Raw genomic sequence first — 21,161 nt, 5'->3', positions numbered from 1 at the left:
TTGTGTTTCAATCTAAACTCCCACATAGATTTCATTCTGTTTTCATGTTGGACTACAAAACAAATTAATTCCTTGTTTGCTTGTTTCATAAATCACTGACTTGGGAAGGTCAGCTGGTCCTTCCTCATCCTCCTCTTCTTCAGCCTGTCTTCGTAAGGAAATGCAATGAATGCTGTCGTGCTGTCTGTGTGCGTACATCCATACACATGCAGGTCTCGGGATCTTCTCTAGCCTCCAATTTTTTTGATAGAGAAGGACTATTGCCCCGGGGGGGGGGGGGGGGGAAGGGGGGCGGGGCTGAAGCTAAATCCTAACAGTGTTGTGAAAAAAGTGTATTTGTAGAGATTGGAGAACCGTCTGATGACTTGTTGGGTGAAAAGCTGCAATGTGACCTCAGCCCCTTTTAGGCACTGAAGAAGTCGCATAAGGGAAAGGTATTGCACGTTTGTTAAACATGGGAAAGAAAAGCTTCATTTGAAAATGTTTTGCTCGCTAACACCTAGCAAGGTGCAGACTCGTACCATTGCCTCAATACGCTTCACTTGGGGAGCAGCAACCACATCACCAGACCGAGAGGAGGCCGGGCGTCACTACTTCTGATTCTGGGGGAATCACCCTGCTGTGACTATGGTGTGGATGATACCTCAGGGTTATACGAGCCAGGATTACCACATGCAAACTTCAGCTTTTCAACAGATCTTCCAGCAGAGTCTATATTGCAGAATTTAAATGTTAGAGTGTTTTAATTGTTTATAAATTCAGGTATTTCAAGCTTTCAAACATGTCCAAAGGCAGTCACACTGAGTGGGACTAGTTCTGGAGTAGAATAAGTCACTGAGTCATGTCCGTAAGTCTAGTAAGCCCTCAGTAAATAATTGACCCAGCATGTCACAAACCTCCATTTAGGAGTATTTAAAAGCAAAATCATGCACATAATCAGTCCAGTCAGTCTCAGCAAAGCTAATAGTAAAAATAGCATTTGTACCTGGACTTTTGCATGCAGGTGAGAAAATTATATATTTAAGGGGAGTCCCACCGTTATGATTTGTTGTGGCTGTATGGCTATAACATTGTTGCTCCATGATGACTGTACACTAATGTTTATGGATTGCCTGGTATGAATTTGTGTCACATAAATCACATAAGCACAGCAGGAAGGGTGTTTCTGCAAGGGGCACTTACAAATTCCAGCAACAGGCAAGGTGCAATGCATGCAGGCAAATTGTACCAAGGAGGCTGAAGTGGGTAACAGAGCAATTCTGTCCCATTATTCAGATTCTGCTCCACAGTTATGAATTACTTCTCCACTGCAAAATATCTCTCTTCAGCATCTAAAAATCTTAAATAGGCAGCACTATCAGCAGCATTAGTTGGCTGATTTAAATCCTTATCTGACCAAACATCATCTGTTTTGTCTGAGGCCCCCATTCCCCACCTCCATGAAAGGAAAAGATAAGTGATCAAGAGAGGACTGTTTCACAGCAGACAAATGAGGAAAGATGCCTGAATCTATCCAGCTGAAAGCCCTGTGAAACCTACACTATTCTAAACAGAAGTTAACCTCTTTCAAACTAACTAGTACTTTTTATCATGCATAATTCTCAGGACCTTTCTCAACTGATGAAATATTCATCCCAAATCCTCTGCGTGGGGATACAAAACCAACACCTGTGCTAGATAGATTCTCCTCCTGTCGTTCTGCACAGGTTCATGAGAATTCACAGCCTATACTGAGGATCAGACTCACAACTCTGAATTCTGTTTCCAGTTTAAAAAAATAGGTATTCTATTATACACGCTTTATTTCGCATCTCTGCTCTTTGGCTTAGGCTTGACAGCTCACCAGAAAATGTTTCCAATATGTATAGAATCTGATTATATTAAACCCAGGTCAATCTATTATGCCCATTTGATAGATATTTTGGAAAAGTTGTTAGTTTAACAGATAGGAATCAAACCCCCATTCCTGGCTTTGCCACTGGCCTGGGAAAATCTGTTTTCTGTTGCTCTTTTAATCTCCAGTTTGTAACCTTTCTTGTCTCTGAATGCAAAGTCTTAACAAATACAGTATAAATACTGTCCACAAGCACAATGCCTCGAAGAGGCTGATCTGTGTTAGACTCTTCAGACTTTCTTGGAATACTAACAATTACAATATGCATGCTCAACACATATGCTATTTGTATTGCAGTCTGCCATGTTCTGGTATTCAGTGAAGACAGGAAAAAATCAAACCACAGGTCATTTGCCACCCCTCTAGAAAGGGATGTCTGGGGCACGTCAGAGCTCAGGCTACTGCCCTGACTATCTCTCTTGGTAGCAAGAAGGATTGTCCACAATCCAGGCTGAAATTCAAAGCAAGAAAAATCCTTATTGTCTGTTACACTGCTAAATTATTCAGAAGTTCCTGTTTTCCCTGTAAATAAGCTGAGAGAAGAAACTGAACAAGGCAGGAATGTCAAAGGCACTTTCCCCTAAGCGTACCATACAGCCTCCAAAATCTGAGGTGCGGCACAGTTACTTTGTGATCCCTCCGTTCCTACCAGAGACTTCGGAAAGCAGAAGCCTTGTCTAAAAAAAGACAACCTTGGCAAAGCACATCATTCCAGCTAGTGATTTCTGTCAAGGCAGCCTGCGGTCACAGCAAGGCCATGCAGCAGGAACAGAGCGCAAAGAAGCAAGAGAGTCATTTTTTTTGAAATAAACAAGAGAGAAAATGCAGCCCAATGGTGAGAAACTCATGTAACTACCACGGGGAATGCCTTGTTACTGTGTCTGGAGGAAACACTCCAGGAACAGTTATTTCCAGACAGGCTGCTCTCCAGAGCAGGGGTTTTCAATCCATTACCTTTACACCCTTTCTAAATCCCTGGTCTAATTCTAGATAGCTGATGTGAACAGAAGGAAAGCAGCACAAGTATCTACATACATACTACGTACATAATGGTGCTACATATGTAATAGCGCTACATAGAATCACAGAACCGTTCAACGGTTTGGGTTGGAAGGGACCTCAAAGGTCATCTAGTTCCAACCCCCCCCTGCAATGAGCAGGGACACCCTCCACTAGCCCAGGTTGCCCAAAGCCCCATCCAACCTGGCCTTGAACACTGCCAGGGAGCCAGGGGCAGCCACAACCCCTCTGGGAAGAGAGTGAGCCAGTACCTCACCACTCTAACAGTAAAGAATTTCTTTCTAACATCTAATCTAAATCCACCCTCCTTCAGCTTAAACCCATTACCCCTTGTCCTATCAAGTCCATGTAGCGGACTATCTATGTTCATTTTCTTATAGGATCTGAATGTCCCCTGAAAATTTTCTACGCCTTCATGAATTCAAAAGAAGTTGGGTTTCAGCTTCATGACTCAGAGAGAACGCAGAGGGTGAGCACCCTGTTTCAGACAGAGATTTGCAACAGATATGGTTTGGTCTGGCAGCTTCTTTCAGTCGTGATGTGAGCTCTGCAAAGGAAAACAAACTCAGATTTATAGTCTGACACAGAGGCCTTCTTCCTCATGCAGCCATGTGGCTGCACACAGACCCTAGACTCATGTACTGCTCCTAGTCAGTACCTCCGAAAGCAGAATTGTGCAACGATTTTGCTGCTATTTAATACAGTCCCTAGATTGATATAGTCCCCAGATCAAACACTACTGCAGTTCAAGTCACCTATAAGTTCTGTCTGTGGAATTTATGATAGTTCCTTCTGAAAATGGGATTGGCAGGGAAACGTTTTTCTGAGATACTCTCAGCAGAAGCTGGAAATAAAAGAGTTAATAGCTGAGCAACTGCTTTTGCACTTCAGCAGGGGCTGACAGCAACAGGAGTAGACAGAAAAGTTTGTCAAACTGATACTTGGATGCTCTTTCTTCTCCAGAAACATGTTTTCTCCTACCTACCTCAAGGGAAGAAAGGTGTAAGTGGGGTGATAGGGGACAGGGATCCCACCCAGGCCCCATCAGGCTCTGCAGGCAGACAACATCTTTTAAGAACTACTGCCCTGTCCTGCAGCTCATCAAACATCTAAATGGCCTCCAGCCTGTTCCAGAGACTTGCATGTTGCTTCAGTTATGAAGAGGCTTCTGCAAATTTGGTTGTCCACCTACAAGAAACAAGAAAGTGCTAAAATTTAACATTAAAAATATTTATGTCTTTCCTCTGGTTGAAGGCACAGGAAGCCTGTCCATAACTTCCTACAGAAAAAGGGTCTTAGATATGTTGAGATATATTTTAAGAATTCTCTTTGCCTTTTTCATTAATCTATTGTGGAACCCCTGTTTAAAAAATTCTGTGAGAAAGAGTGATGTCAAATATCCAGAACTCAAGAATATTCTGTTCTCATAATGCTAAACCATAAATTCCTAATCTTCAAGATCAGGAGGGATATTCTGTATATCCTATTCTCTCGAGTTCAGCAACTCATATTTGATGGATGACCATATCCTAGTAAGTTCAACGCATGGTCCAGAAAGAAACCTAGTGAGAATGCAGCATCAAGAATGAAAAATTCATTCTTTGTTGAGGCTGTCTGTTCCAGTGTTTAAACACTTAGTTGTGAAAAATGAGTCCCTTTTTCTTATTTAAGTCTCTCTGACTCTGGAGTGACTTCCAGCCATTGTCTCTTTTCAACCCTCTTAGACTAGGCAGGAATGGGCCATATACTCTACACAAAGAAGTGTTTAAAATTTTTTTTTCACCGTCCTTTGTTGTCTTTTTGATTAAGAAATTAATTGAATACAACTCGAAAGGCACATTCCTTTGCAGAGGTTGTAAATTACAAAATTCTCTTGACTTTGCAGCATTTCTAAAACTATCTGCTATACAACAGTTTTGTTAATCTTAGAGTTGGTGACATACTCATGACTTCTTATAGAAGCCACATGTGATAAACTGACAAAAGAATAACACATTTGGCAGTACAGTGTAGATCAAACAGCCTTTCTCCTCTCTGCCCCAGTGTATCATCATTTTTTTGTATTACCGAGATGCTATGAAGACAGAACCCTCGAGGGGTTTTGCTCCTCAGATGCTTGACCCAGCACTGGTATTAAAACACTGACCAAAACCGCAAGGTAGCAAGGTCATATACTTCGTGGTGTCCTGTCAAGATTCAGAATACGGTCCCATGGGCACTGTGAGGTATATGCAATTACAGAGGGAAACAGAAGCGTTTTCTTCCTTTGGTCAGAGGGGGTTTGTGGCTGTTGTTCTTTAGAAGAGAAATACTACTGTGTTCAGGGAAATGAAGTCAGTGGAATCCAGTTTCTAATTTTGTACTGGATTCCCACTTAAACTTCTGAAAGGAATAGCAAAAAATATCCAGCCCAAGCTCCGGAATGAATACAAATAAATAAAGAGGCAAATTCTGTAATTTACCAGGGTTGCAGTGACTGCAAAAAGACTACTAAATTTAACAGGATAAGTAAAACTTTACAGTTTGGTTGGCATTTTGGAACACTGGGAACAGATACCATCTTGCAAAGAAGAGTGATTCATCCAAGTACTTAGAGGATGGGAGCCATGTATAGGTTCCGAAGCTGTGACCAACATAAACAGGCTGTAAATTTAGTAGGTAATAGTGCAAGTCGGAGAAAAACAGGGAGAGAAAGAAAACATATGGTCATAGCCTGAAAAGCAGATGAAAGTTTGAACTGGGAAAACAAATCCAGTAATCCAAACAGGGAAATACTTGCTTCTGCTTAAGCATATACAGTAACTCACGTTGAGAAGATTGTGTATGCCATTATTTGCAGGCAAACAGTTTGAGAGAGACTCCAATGGAAAACTGAGTTCTGGATACCTCTGAATATAATGTAATGTGCAGACCTGAATCCATATTAAGGACCAAGTAGGCACTTGGCTTGAACTCTGAAGAAGTCCTGTTGCAAATTTTGTTGCTCTGACCACTCTCTAACAAAACACAACCTTTAGGCTGTCCTGAAGTTAGTTCCATTATCTGATGAAAGCTGACACAGCTCAGTAATTACACCCAGATGTTAAAATGTTGTGAACTGAAGCTTTCTGTTCAAGAGCTTAACCAACACGGAAGCATGAAAGAAGTTGTGCAGATTGTAAAGACGTGAGTGATGTTCCTCTTCAGCTGACAAAATGGCTGGTACCATGTGCAAGTGGTTTCATGTTAAAAAAATTCTGTCAGGTAGGCAGCATGTTATAGAAACCTTTCTATTTCTTGCATGTTACCTGGTGAGCTACAACTTCTCTGGAGGGGAGTTTGCACCTTAACGTCATTTAATTTTGGTCTTTATGACTACTAACTTCTGTGGTGAATGAGAGCATTTGTCTGAAAACAATCAGATTTAAGTAGCTTTGCAAGCCCCTGAGCATATCACTCTGAATGGCAGAGCAAATCCAGTGCTGATAATTAACCTCAGGTATCTTTGAGATCTCATGACAAAAATATTTACCCGGGAACTTGTATTATAGACCACAATAACACAGGGCAAGATATAGGCAGTGACACAGTTTCCTCCATGTAAAATGGTATGGTAATATGAAGTTTTTCCCCTTGGTGAAAAAAGTTAGTGGAGAAATTGAAGCGGATTGAGGTTGTGGAGCTTTGACAAATGCTCAGTGTAGTGTGTGTAGCAAGGACACACCTCTAGTTTGTGTCCCTTGCCTTTCAGGAGAGCAATGTTTGAGACTCTCTCCACACTGCACTCCAACCAGGGCATGCCCAGTGCTGAATGCTCACTCTAAACGGCGAGGATGGTGGCTACTGGGGCTACTGTGACTAGAAGCAAGGGACGTGCTGTGTTTCCTCAAGTACTCATCCAGCAGCACTGTGTTCCTCAGGCAGCACAATGAAAGCACCTGGTTATGCTGAAAAGAAGGAACCAGTCTGGATCTGCTAAGCCCAGTCTTGCAGTCTGCCAGGAATAAAAGGGTTAAATGCACAACAGGGATTTACAAACAGCCAGCTAAATTTCCAGGTAGGCAGAAGGAGGAGTTGAGGTCGACGTTTGGAGAGTCGATGCTGGCAGAAGATAAGAAGATATCAGAGTAAGGAATTCAGCTTGGAATAAGCTTTTCTTGGGAAGAACTATCTGTATTTGCAAGCACGGTGCATATTGATTGTCTACAGCTGTGGACAATGGCTGAAGTGTAGATCTACCTCCTGCTTGAGCAGAAATCATGGTCTTGGAACGTACTTGTTCTGGCAAGCAAGTATAGAAATCATCCGTGGGCGTAGCTGGGTGGCACAGCCACAAATACAAACCAGAATTCATAGTTAATTGTTAGTGTAGCTTTACCCTTTGTCCTTATTACTTTGCCTTTAAACAGACATAATAAACGCTGCTCATTACTCAGATTTATTCTGAAGGAGTCTAAACTTCCCCAGATCACTCTTTAATCATCCTCTGGCTTACGCTTTTGTCCTTCCTTCCAAAATGCTAGTAATAAATAAAGCTGTTGAAATGGTCACAGCACTGTGGCAAGCCTGCTAGCCCATACATCTTTCTGTATTTGTCTCTGGGTTTTTTTTAGCTGCCTAATATATAGCCTCTGTATCTCTCAATTTCAGAGACTCGAGAACTTCAGTATTTCTCAGCTTGCGTTCTGCCTCAGAAGATGTCTTACGAAATGTCTGCTAATAGCTTGTCTCTTAATATTAGTAGGAATGACAGTGAAATAAGAAAAACAAGAGAGCAGCTGCTTGATGCTTGGGCCAAAGGACAAGGAGTCAGGGAAATGTGCTGCTTATTTGTCTCCATCTTGTCTTCCATAACTGAACATGAAGAGAAGGGATGTGCTTATATCTGATGTAGATTTGGGGCACAAACTAAAATACATTTAAACCTAAGTAAAAACTTTTTTACTGTAAGGATGATCAAACACTGGAGCAAGTTGCCCTGAGAGGCTGTGGAGTCTCCATCCTTGGAGATACTGAAACCCTGCCTGGACATAGCCCTGGGCAGCCTGCTCCAGCGGATCCTGCCTTTGGCCAGGCAGGTTGGACTAGAATATCTCCAGGGGTTCCTTTCCAACCTCAACCATTCTGTGATTCTTTGATATGTCTTCACTTGTGAAATATTAAAAAATGTCACATACTGTTGCTTTGAGATGTTATTTTCTAATCTGTAAAATAGCCATTACTGGTTCCTTTGCTCTGGTACTGATTGAGAGTCGTTACTTATAAGCTTTTTTTCAAAGTATGTCGTGGTTTTTGGATGGAAGCTAGCAGAAAAGTTCAAATGACTTGGCTGCTAGCTATCTGAATCATTAATGAATTTGTCCATCAGATGATGTCACCTGCATTTACACAGACAGATGCAAAACAAACTCAAGACTTTCCATCTCGGTGAAGGTAAGTAGGACAGTGTCAGAACAATTTTAGGGGCATGGGCCCATTACATGCTGACTTAGGACTCAAACAGATGTGAGATTTCTTCACAACTTTGTATATCCAGCTAAATAGTATTAGTAACACAAACTATTATTTTTAAGGGTATGTTGGACAATGGAAGCTCCAAGATTCTTCAGGTAAAAAGGCAGGATTTCTAGAAATCTGTGATTGGATTCAGAGTGGAAGAACAAATCAAGATAGAAGTTCGTTGGCAAAGCTATGGAGAAATGTCACCTGCCTGGTTCCTGGACAGCTCAGAACCCCAGGCATGCATGTTACAAGAATACATTTCCAAAAAAAGGTAAAGTAATTGCTTCCTTTCCTATAAATCTCTGTTTAGATTTTCTGATTGGTTTTGAAGGTATTTTAATAGCTAGGTCTTTTTAAAAGTCAGGCATTTCAAAAAATCAGGTGACTGTTTTAAAAAAACAGGTGACTAGCACAACATGCACACTTGCTTCAAGTGTTTTGTTACAGTTGTCATAAACTAGACTGAAGGAGAAATAATAAAATCTTTTTGCAGAAATTTAAAGAAGCCCAGCAAGTCTTGCTCTGAGCATATGACCCAGAGAATAATGAAAGTTAGTTCCTCTGAGAACTCTGACTGTTGTTTAGGGAGTTTTACTGGTAAATAATGAACATTAGTACTTTCTTCCTATTTGCAATTTTGTACTCTGCATTTATACTGATGACCTCCACCCGGCTCATGTGTAACTAGAGGAATCTGCTCTTAAATGAGATGCAAGCATGCTATTATACAGCTTCCATTGCTGGGTACTTCTGAAATTATTTGTATCCGTAACAGTTGTTCAATAATATACCCAAACTCACAATTTTGAAAGAGAATACCATGATTATTAGTGGGTATTGAAGCTCTTTGTGTATGCCTACAGAGACTTTGTTACCCCAGCAGTTCTCAGACATCAGCTGGCCATGCAATAATGTTGTCTTCTCTTTTCTTCAGGCAAATCTGTCATATTTTTATGCCAAAGCATGCAAAGCAAAAGGGATTGCACACAATCCCAAAAGAGCAACTGAGCTATCTACACCCAAGAAATGGCAATCATATCAGAGAGCAGCTAGTATATAAATAAGAGAGGAAAAAAGACTAGGATACAAAAAGGAATCATCACTACTGTATATTCTTTCAAAAAATACCTGAACGTGAAATAGGAGCTAATGTCTTAGTAGCAACAAGGGGTAACAGCACCCATTCATCAACCAGACTTCAAAATTTTTGTTGATTTGGAAAATTGAAGGCTGGAAAGGCTGCCAAAATCACCTAAGGTTATCTGAGGTAGAGCACAGAACAGAGAGACTTAATTAATAACCTCCTCCTTGAACTTCTGGCATGATGGGTCCATGACTAATTCATCGCTGTGGTAAGTTCCCCTGGACCCATTGTGTCAGCTGTACTGCTTGCCATGGATGGGGTTCAACAGCATGCATGAGAAAATGTTGGTAGAGAAATTCCATGATGAAAGGGAATTCAAGCTTTTAAGTTACTTAGATTATTGGGAAAGAGTTATTCTATATAGCATTGCTTCATCCAACTTGCGCTTTTAAGTTAATGAACTCTGTTATGCAATTGTAATTTATCCTTTTTCTGGACTGCAACCATCAATCAATCAAAAAATAACAGTTATTGGACTGGAGAACTACTGATGGCAAATTGCTCCCTTGGAGAAGATCTAGATATTCACTGAAACCTGCAGAGAACTCCAACTGCCTAAATAAACTTCAGACCTTACACATCGCCAAATCATCAGCTTGGGACTGTTCTAGGATATCTGTGAAGAATGGAAAGAATATTATCTGTTTGGCAGACAGCTGTCAAGCACTGAAGAGAGAATTCCTTTGTTTGGATTTTTCTGGCAAAGATCTCAAAGATCTGATGCTGCTCACTAAGTATTGGGCAAGTCTTCACATGAATTGCAAATCACAATCAAAATGCCAAGGAACTGCAAGGTCCTGGCATACCCTCTAATTATTTTCCAAGCATTCACCAGAGTTAAAACTTTGAATCCAGTTCCTCCACAGTCTGCCTCAGTCAAGTTGCTTGGTCTAACTGAAAATCAGGGATAATATTTACTCAGTGACCCCTAAACACGTGAATGAAAGTGTCATAATTATTCCATGTGATTGCAGTTCCCAAGGTACTGGGCCTTGAGCTGATTTCCAATCATCTATTCCTACCTGACAGTATGTTTTCATAAGCACTCGAAGCTGCACTCAGAGAATCCTTTATACAGTCAAGTCAGAAAAGATTTTGATTTTTGGAAGGAAACCACCACCACCCCCCCAAGGTCTTGTAGGAGAGCCTACTGAAATTCCTTAGATGATGTAAAGAAGACTAGACAACTAACTTTTGCTGACTTCTTCTTCAGACTTGGAAAAGAAAACATTAAAAAGAAGAGAATGTTAGTTTGACTGAAAACTTGCTCTAAAGCCAGAACTGAGCTCGCATTTCTTTCCAATATATGCAAAGGATAATAAAATGAAACACTAGGAAAATATCACCTCTCACAATCATGACTACAATTACATTAAACTTTCTAAATGAAGCTTGATGGATATGTTCAATAAATACAGAAATAAAAATGGGGGAATAAAAGTTATGTGAGTTTAGATAGAAGAAAGCTGAAAACAATTAGGAATGGCATCAACACTTACACAGAGATTTTCCAAGAAGAATGACAAAGTACTTCACAGACTTGAAGTAGATGAACAGCCTTTGAATAATTTGAGGAAATGTATCCCTTTGAATGGGAGGTAAGTGAGCAATGGAAAGCCTGGGTACATCAACAGAGGTGAAGGAGTGATTCAGTGGCAAAGGTAGGAAAAGCCTCCTTTCTTTATTTTGATAAAGTTATGTTGGCATAAAACTTAAGTAAAGCAGCTGTGAGTCAATGTTCTAATCTGCTGCAGGCATTAGCAAACACTGACTATCCTGATAAACCATTTTTATTGTTTCCTTAGTAAAATGCCTTATTCAGGGCAACACCACTATTTACGAAAGGTATGTAAGCACAGATGTGAGAACCTGTAAGCAAAAATTTCAGACAGCTCACTCACATATTTTAGAATGCTGTGAACCTAGACTATTTTAAAAACCAATACTGCATTAATACTATGCTTAATCTGTATATGAATTATGCGAAACACAGGCGAAAAGAGGCAAGAAAGAGGAATATTTTTATATTCTGCAGGCAGTGAAGGCCTCAAAGAATTGTCTTCTCTATCCTAACAATGGAAGCTGCAAATATTCATTTGTTCTGAGTCAAGGCCAAAAAAAGTGCAAAAGACACAACCTGAGCAAAGAGTAAAGATACACCTACGGTGGTCAAGAAGAGCAAGACAAAGAACCCCAAAATCTCTGTGTGTGCTCAGCAAATCCTCCAAGGACGACAGGTAATGACCAGATTCTTGGCAGTTTTATGCTGCTTTTTTTCTGTGTTATGATGCAATCCGCAAATAAGTATCAGCAAGTTTTGTGAATGATAACACTTTCTGTTTAATTCAGTCTTTGTCCCTGATAAATAAAACCAGCCGGTGCTGTCCTGACTTCAGATATGCTCAGACGGTCACAGGGTAACATGAAGAGCCTGCAACACTATGCCTTCAGTGAAAGTGGTGCTGTGTCCTCCCCTGAAAACGGAAAAGGCTGAAAGCCTGAGTTCAGAAAGGGATGCCTGGGAGCAGCCCCGGTTTAGCTCACCCGGACTTGTGCAAATGAAAACATTTCTCAGTCTCAGGGAAGGAAGGCAATGACGTACATATTTAGAGCTCATGCTTCATTCACACTGTCTTACCCTCTGTCATGGATGAGGAAGTGCTTCCTAACTCGTTTTCAAGAATACTATGTTGTTACCAACTATATGGCATCATTTAATTCAGTTTTACTATGGTAATAGCACACAAAACAGTGGCAGAAAGCCTCCCGATACTTTTCATGGCTGGCTTCCTTTCTGTATGATCTGCAAGTTTTCATCTACATCAGTCAAAAACAACAGTGTGTTGACGTGGCTTATTGCTCTTGACTTTAATACCTGTCCCGGGCTACTTAGTTTCTACTGCTTTTGGCTCTGTCTTCATCTCCCCATTGTTCTTTGCAGCTGCTGTGGAGCATTTTTATTTATTAGGAGATGGCAAAAGTTCCAAGATCAAAAAAGAAATAAACCATTACTGATGCCTGTACCAAATTAAAATCTCTAATCTTTCTACTTGTATCTTTGTTTATTCTACTAATTTAATGGCTGGAACAAGGCTAAACATAAACAAAACTTCCTCCGTTGCCATCCACGCAGACTAGACACAAGGCTTCAAGGAAATGTGCTGGCGTTGTTAAAGAAAACCTACGGTATGAAAATCCAGGAGTTTTCAACCTTCCCTAAATTACCACTTGAATGCTGTGAACTGGGAGAAAATCAGGAATCTTCAGCCCACTAAATAACATAGAAAATGGACCATGTTCATCATTCTCTGACAGGTCTTCACAATTCTTCCGAGGGCTCTCAGAGGGCTTCTTCCAGGGCGCTCTCAGGCTAAGAATGCAGGCAGATCTGACTTTCTTCTCTAGCCACTGTGCATTGAACTCACACAGCAGAAAGAAGGCACATTTCTTTTCTTGTAGGGAAGACTGTCAAGACTGAGTATCTGGAAACTCTTCATAGCAATGTATTTTTAAGACAGTGGAATTATCTCTTATTGAAAGTGGTTGAAAAATCCATCCAGCAGCCTTTCAGAAGCGAACATCACAATGTTATCTATGGATAGACAGATGGATGGATGACTCCATGGGTTCTTTGTATTTCCAAACTCTGTAATTCTGCTTCTTTCTCTGCTCAGGTGCAACATTAGCTAGCCCACACTCCAAACATTTCCTACAAAAGTAGGAAATGCATCAAGGCAGAACTTCTTAAAAGTCCCTGGAAAATGGATTCTAAAAATGGATAAGCATGATTGCAGTCATCTAGACAGATAGAAATACTGGGAAAGACTTTGGGTCTACTCGCAGGAAATAGTTTTTGAGAATGACTACTATGCTCTTTCTACTGGCTCCAAAACATGCAGGCACAAATTAATTCACAAGATAAGGAGAACTTTTGTTCTTCCCCAGGCTATTAGCTTAAGATTGTGAGGTTTGTAATCCTCAATTTCTATCTATGCATTAACGACCTGTGTATGTGCTTGATTGACCAACCATGCCTGGCTACAGAAAGGAGAGGTTTTGTTGTGCAGTTTCTTTTCTTCTAACACAGCAAGAAAGAAATTTGAGTCACCTGGGTCATCATGGTCCTCTGAGGCTCCTCAGAGAGTCACCATAGTCAATCTCCTCAGTGAACAGTAAAACATAAGGTAAATTGCATCACATCGATGGAACTTTTACAAAAAGCATTGTGGGAAGGAATATTTCAGTATCTAGCCATCATCATTTTCCATGGATATGTCACTGTAAGCTGCTTCTACACTACACAGTTAACACAGTCATTAATGCTCTTTTACAGGAACCAAAATCTATCGAGAACGTTTCATGGGGAAATGCTAACTGCCTTTATTTATTCACACAGCTATACTAGCTACGGCAAGTCCATTATCATATTACCATAATAATGCCCTATAATGGTGGTGAAAATCTGCCTGTTGTAAGAGAATACTCATTGCACAAAAAAGTAGACCTTTGCATTTTGCCTCTCCCATACCCTTCCTGTACTCTTCAAGGCTAAAGGAGGCTGCTGTATCTATCTAGATCTCTGAAACACAAGCTGTAGCAATTTTGCCCAGTAACACCTGCAATGAAGGATATTAGGATATAGTTGGCCTTGCTCTGCAAATAAACTCTCATCAGGCTCAATAACTGCTCATGGAACTAAACAACATCTTTCATAAAAGCTTCCAGTCCTGATTTACTTATCAGAAGTGCTGAAAAATTAACAACTTCTCTCTTGATAGCCTGTTCCAATGGCTGCTCACCCCACTATTAAAAATCCATGTCATGTTCCTGAATTCCATTTTCCTAACCTGAGCTTTCAGCCCTTGCATTTTGTTATGCCTCTACTAGGCATAAATAATGGTACAGGCTGTTCTTTCCAGGATTTTCTCTAGCGATATATCTCTGAGATATGAGTTTCATTTGCTTCAGGCAAAAACTATGGTGAAAGCTTATTGTTTTCCAGCTCAGATTACTGTGCACTACACTGGACTTGGTATGAAGACATGAGCTGCAGCTTAGTATCAAACCATTATTTTAAAAATTTCCTGTTACACGCACAGAGACACTATGTGATTCCCACAGGTCCAGTGCTGTTGCACCCGTGTCCCACTCCTGGCATTGTTGCACTCAGAAAGTTATCCTTTAACAGATGTTTTTGTGTCCCCAGGCAAATCCACCCAATTCCATCCACTTGCAGCTTTGGCTACCCATGCAATATATCCACCAGCTTCTGTTCATTCTTGTGTGGGAAGCAACAATTGCCTGAAAAATGAACTGAAAACTTGACAAAAATATGCGCATCTGGGGCATGGGGTGAGGTGGTGTGGGAGGAAAGAAGGAGTTACCTTCTCTTTGCATTCTTCTCTTAAATGACTTGCATTGCATTTGTATGTTTCTGCCTTCTAGTCGGTCTTTGTTTTTATAATATTGTATTTGTGTGTACAAATCCGACAGGCATTGTGTCGCTGACTTCTCAATTCCACTGTTTCCTTCTTTTGGATTACATTATTTGGGGTTTGATCCTCTGACCTCATCCGGGATCAGCTGCTGATCCCTAAATTACTTGTACTGGAGAAAGCATTCCCTGTAGCCAGCTAGCAAGAGTCTCCTTCCATCAGAATGGACTGTGTCTCTCTCCCACACACACGTAAGCACACAATTCCACCTGCACAATATCTGCATACCCATTCTTTTTCTCTGTTTGCTCTCCCCAAGATAAAAATATGTCATCCCACTTCTGGCTGTGAATGCACTCAAAGATTAAAGCCAGAATGTCAGAGAACTCCGTTTCCTGACATGTTCAGAGGTCACATGGCTATCTGAAAGCAAGAACTATCATTTTCCTCTCCACGCTCCCCCAGATTTTCCTTCCCATGCACAATTCCTATGCAACAGCTTATGCAACTGGTACACGGTACACATTTTTACAATGGTGCAAGAATGGAAGGTGATGATAATGAAGGACTAATGAATTTTTCTGACATGGTCATGGTGATCTTAGAGCGGGATCACACCTGCCTGTTTTTTCTTGATAAAAACCCAAAATACAAGTGAAAACTCTCAGAACACCAGCATCAGAGACAAATATTCATGTTTCCCTTTCTACAGATACACCAATTCTCCCCATCAGAGTATGTAATAGAGCAGGAACTCCAGCATCATTGCTGTTTTGTGGAACTGGTGAGGCTCAATTATTTTATGCCTTTTAAAAGTGGACAGTCCTTGCTTCAAGGCTCTCCAGTCCAGAATAGAAACACAGACTGGTAGCACGATTTCACAAGAACAGAGGACACTAAACATATGACAAGTCATTACATATAGTTCTTCATATTTTTTGTCACCATATCATATGACCCTATTCAGAAATTCATCAAACAAACATGATCGTAAAAAGTAATTGGGTTATTTTTATTTCCTCCTTTCTATTCCTTCTGGAAGAGGAACAGGGCACATTTATGCACAAAGTTTTCTTTCTTTTAGTCTTCAAGCTATCGAGTTTAAGGATAATTCAAATATCTCAAGCCCATATGGCAGCCTGCACTTGAGTATAACTCTTGTGTCTATATATAAGGCTCTTTGTTTCCCTGACATCTTAATACTCTTTCTCCGCACCTGCCCTAGTTTGAATTTTAATTACTAAATCTACTTCTAAGATAAACACATTGGAACAATGGCACAGGACAGAGTTGTGACACCACTTAATTCCCTTTCTGATCTGGCTTCTTATACAAGTCATTATTACTTAACACTGACTGAGAAATTCTCATATCAGACATATGAAAGGCAAAACTCAAAAATGTAACAAAGAACCACTGGGGGAAAAAATCCCCCGAAGCAAAACCCTGATATTCATCTATTTCTTCCTCCTCAGCCTGTTGGTTTACAGAATTATCAGTTCCCATCAGATCTCACACAAACATCTATCCGGTCTGTAGGTTGTAACATTGCTTTCTGCTGAGGACACGGTGACAAACAATAGCTTTGATCAACTAACCACTGCAAACTTTTGTTTATTTATTTATTTACTTTTCACATAGCAGGCATGGTTTTGCAACCAAAGGTCGTTCGAATAAAGCAATTTGACCAGTGCCCAGTGCAGCAATGTTTACCACAGTACACTCTGTTTGACTGTATTAGTGCTAGAAGTATCCGTCCTATGTCTATTGCGGGGGTTTGTTATCATTATTATCATTTATATTTTTGGCTATGTTATTTTTTACTTCAGCTTTTTTGAACGGGATGGGATGGGAATAAACCTCTGCCTGGGAAGTTTGGTAGATGCCTTTTACATGCTTATTGTCTCAGTGCCCGTTTCATTGACCATATCACTTCAGTGTCTGTTCTGTTTGATTTCTTTTTAACTGATAAATTATTTAATTTCAAATCCATGAGAAAACAAGTGATGCAGATAACTAGGGACATTGGAAGGCAACCTGAGTAGTGTAGCTGTATTTGGAGACAGGCCTGCCACAGGCGTTTTACAAACTAGTACAGTAGCACTAGAATTATCTTTGTGGCATGAAGAAAGAACAGAGTGAGTTTCTTTTCATTTTTTCTAGTTCAACTTGCACCTTTAAAGCAGTGCTCTGTTACTTACTTATGTCCATTCTTACACTGCAAGTCTGCTTCCACCATGGGCTCAGAGTCCCACTTGCTTCCTTGAAGGGAAATAAATTGTCACTCTCTTCTGTCCTGGTCAGCTTCGCAGGCAACTCGGGAAGAGTCTGTTCCCTCAGGCATATCTGCCATGGAGCTGTTGGCTTCATTTCAGTGAGATGAAGCCATTTCAGTGGCTTCATTTCAGTATGTGCAGATCCACAGAGTTAGCTGAGGCGGCACCACATGTGTCAGTGGCTCAGTATTGTATCCAGGAGATGATTGAGTTGGCAAAATGGACACCCCGCGTTCTCCTAGACCCTAATCCCATCACTGATGAAAAAATTGATGTGATTTAAAGCCTAGAAAAAGAGATTGCAGGAGCGGAGGAAAGCAAAATATTTAGATCCATTATCTTTCACTAGAGATGACACAAAGACAACATAAGTAAGTTCCGTGCTGTACACTGATACTCCTTGGTCTCAACTGACTCTGTTTCTCCATCTTGTACAGCTCTTATAGCACTGATATCTGAGCACCAAGGAAATCTTAAAGCATTAATGCTTAGAACATCTCTAAGGGAATTTGCTGAGTAATTCCCAAATTATTCTTCCTTTGGATTCTGCTGCAGACTGAAAACAGTTCCACTGCATAGCGATAAATCAATTTTTTCTTCTTTATGAGTAGTGGCAGCACTTGAAATGTTGGACTCATAAACCTTGGGGGGGAAAACAAAAAAGGTATTTGAAGTCTTCCACTCTCTCCATGAAGCCTGAGCTTCTTTCCTCTCATTAACCCATTCATAAAATTTTTAGCAAAGATGTCAAATATATCATAAAGCAGCAAAGTACTATTGAATAGAAACAACATGATCTTTCCTTTAACGTGTCCATTTGAGAAGAACCTCACCCACAGTTTAGCTCTCTTTAGAATTTACTTAGTAAATCCTTTTATGTGGAGGAAGGGGTCCTTCTGTGCTCTGCTAACATGTTACCTGCTATGTAAATGGCCCTCTGCACCAGGACCGACCCTTTTTTTTTGCATAAAGGTCTTCATCATTCATGGGTGACAAAAGGGAAATACAGCAAAATGCTGGCAAAAAAGCCAGCCTGGCTGCAAGCTGAATGCTTTCCAAAGCTTGCCACGAAACTGGCAGGTGTTCAGTAACCTTAATTTAATAAACAAGGAAAAGTGGGAGAAGTTTTGTTCTTACTGTTACAAAACAGAGGAGGTGCTCCTTTATCTGGCTAAACCCACTAAGACGTGTAGGGTTTACAACAAAGATGAATTTAGTCCATTACATTTTGCTTAAACAAGCAGCTGCAACTCAGTCATTATTACAAACAGATTTGTGTATAAAAAGCAACTGTCAGCTACATCAGAATAAAGCCAAGAGAATACATTTTGTGGAGATAGTTACTGATTACTGACTTCTCTGTGGACAGCACATTAATTTATTTTGTAATATCCACTGCTGGAGAGAGGTACAGCCTAATTTTCAAGCGGGGAATCTACTAAAAGATACTGGGTTTGAATCCAGAGCTGATCTCAAAACTCTTGGCATTTGGATTCTGTTTGGCTCTGGCAAGTCCTGGGCTGCCTTGCATTTAATTTAATTTTGTAATATTTTTTTCCTCCTGGTTACTCGAGAGGCCATAACATTTTAAGACAGAGAGCTAAACTGTGCATGAGGTCCTTCTCAGACACATTAATGGAAAGATCATGTTGTTTCTATTCAGTAGTACATTGACTGCTGCTTTATTGACATCTTTGCTAACAATTTTATAAATGGGTTAATGAGAGAAAAGAAGCTCAGGCTTCATGGAGAGAGTGGAAGACTTCAAATACCTTTGGGGTTTTTTTCTCCCAGGGTTTATGAGTCCAACATTTCAAGTGCTGCCGCTATTCATAAAGAAGAAAATTTTGATTTATTCCTACGCAGTGGAACCATTTTCAGTCTGCAGCAGAATCCCTACAGGAAAAAAAGTTTTGGAATCTCACAGTAAAGAAAATTCAGCTCATGAAGTGGAGATATAGAGGTGCTTTTGAAAACTGCATTCTGAGTGTTTCTAAGATTATGATCTTTTGAACAGAAGTAAAACATCAAATATGGAAACCTTGAGCCAGAAAGTCCTGTGTTTCTCTCAGCAGAAAGGAGCCTCTTGATGTTGATTTTATAGCTTCAAATTATAGAAGTCAATAATAGAGGGCACAAGATGCAATGATAAAGTTGACCTACAACTATATTTGCAGGACTTAATTGTGGCTGGATTAATTTTGGTTGGGAAAATTGAATAGTCGCTGTATTAATGAAAGGAAACAATGGGAAAAAAAATAGGCAGCAGGGAAAATGACATCACTTTTTAAAAGTCACAAAATCTATTTTGCAAGAAGAAAAACTATAAATCTTAACATTGCCAAAAAGTATAAAATGCTAAAACAAAATAAATAATTCAGACAAGGATGGAGGAGCTGCTCAGCAACTTGCAGCTGAAAAGTCTACTTTCAAAAGAATCAGAAATTCAGGAAATAGCAATTCCCCAAAAAATCCATACCAGAATGGGCAAAGGGGCTAGTGCAGATATTGACAGAACTGCCATCAGGAAAATCTGACTCACAGATGGCATCACTGCTCCAAATATATTAGTGGAATGCAAAAAGAATAGAAGCTTTGCAGTACTTACTCAGGACAGCAGTGACAGCAAATCAGAAGGTGGACAAGGCTGGGCAGCAGTGGAGGGACAAATCCACATGAAACAAAGTCGTTGTGTGTTTTCTCTTTTATTACTAAGGGCATGCAATCAAGAATCATTTAGGTACTTACAGCATCTTTGGGAAATGTGCTTCCCAAAGCACTGTCAACTGCAGCACTGGGGATCTGACATGAGTCAGTCTGACAGGGACCACAACAAGCTGTTCCAACCTCATCTGCAGCACGGTTGGTGTTTTAGAATGCTCACAGTTTTATTCAACGAATTCACTGCTCACACAGGTCCTAGATCTTACCGCTTTTCACTTAAGATAGCGTTTGGGCTGTTGGTGTTACAGAGGTTTAAATTTGTTATAGGATGTTGGATGACTTGAGTGGAACAAATGCTGTATGTTGTACTCTAAATTAAATCTCTTGCATGGTTACGCCCCTGGCAAATGATACTGCCAGAAAATGGTGAGTTGGAGAGGAGGAGCAATCTAGGAATATTTTCATTGTCACTGAAGAGACTGTTAGGATGACTTCCTGGAAAAAAAGTCATGTCCCTTTCTCAAAGTCTGTAAAAAACTCCACAATACCAAATGAGACAAGCTAAATGAAAAAACAGAAATGAGTAATTTAAAAAAGAAGAGAGCAGAGAATATTTCCACAGCCAAGAAAGAGAAAAATAGAGGTCTTTATTCTGAAAGTTTCCTGAAGTGACTATGTGGATTATAGCATTTCTCTCTGATTACCTGTAAAGATAAACCATAGCACTGCACATATCAGAAGAAGGGCTGGATATTTACAACCATCTAATTCATTTCTCCAAAAGAAACTGTCATCTGATGAGAGTGAACATTACATCATCATAAAGAAGAAACCTACACAGAAAAGAGTCCAGACAGTCTTTACTGATCATATTATGCAATAACCCCTGACAAAATTAATTGGGATGCCCCTAAGAAGAAATGCATAATAAACATCCCAAACTTTTCTGGTCAATCATAAAGACACCCCATAAATCTCCAATGAAACACCAGACCCTTCTGTCAGCTTGCAAAATTTCAGCAAGTGAGAACAGGTTGGATGGAGCTTTGGGCAATGTGGTCTAGTGGAGGGTGTCCCTGCCCATGGCAGGGGGGTTGGAACTAGATGATCTTTGAGGCCCCTTCCAACTCAAACCATTCTATGATTCTAACAGGAAGTTCACAGAAAATACTGTGCCAATGCCAACACTGCTGCAAGGAGGGAGTCTGATTTAGGGTGTATCAGAATTTCAAAGGAGACAACCAACC

Source organism: Balearica regulorum, chromosome 11, assembly GCF_011004875.1.
Source record: "Balearica regulorum gibbericeps isolate bBalReg1 chromosome 11, bBalReg1.pri, whole genome shotgun sequence".
NCBI lineage: Eukaryota > Metazoa > Chordata > Aves > Gruiformes > Gruidae > Balearica > Balearica regulorum.
The sequence above is the reverse complement of the archived record's forward strand: the minus strand, read 5'-3'. Positions refer to the sequence as shown.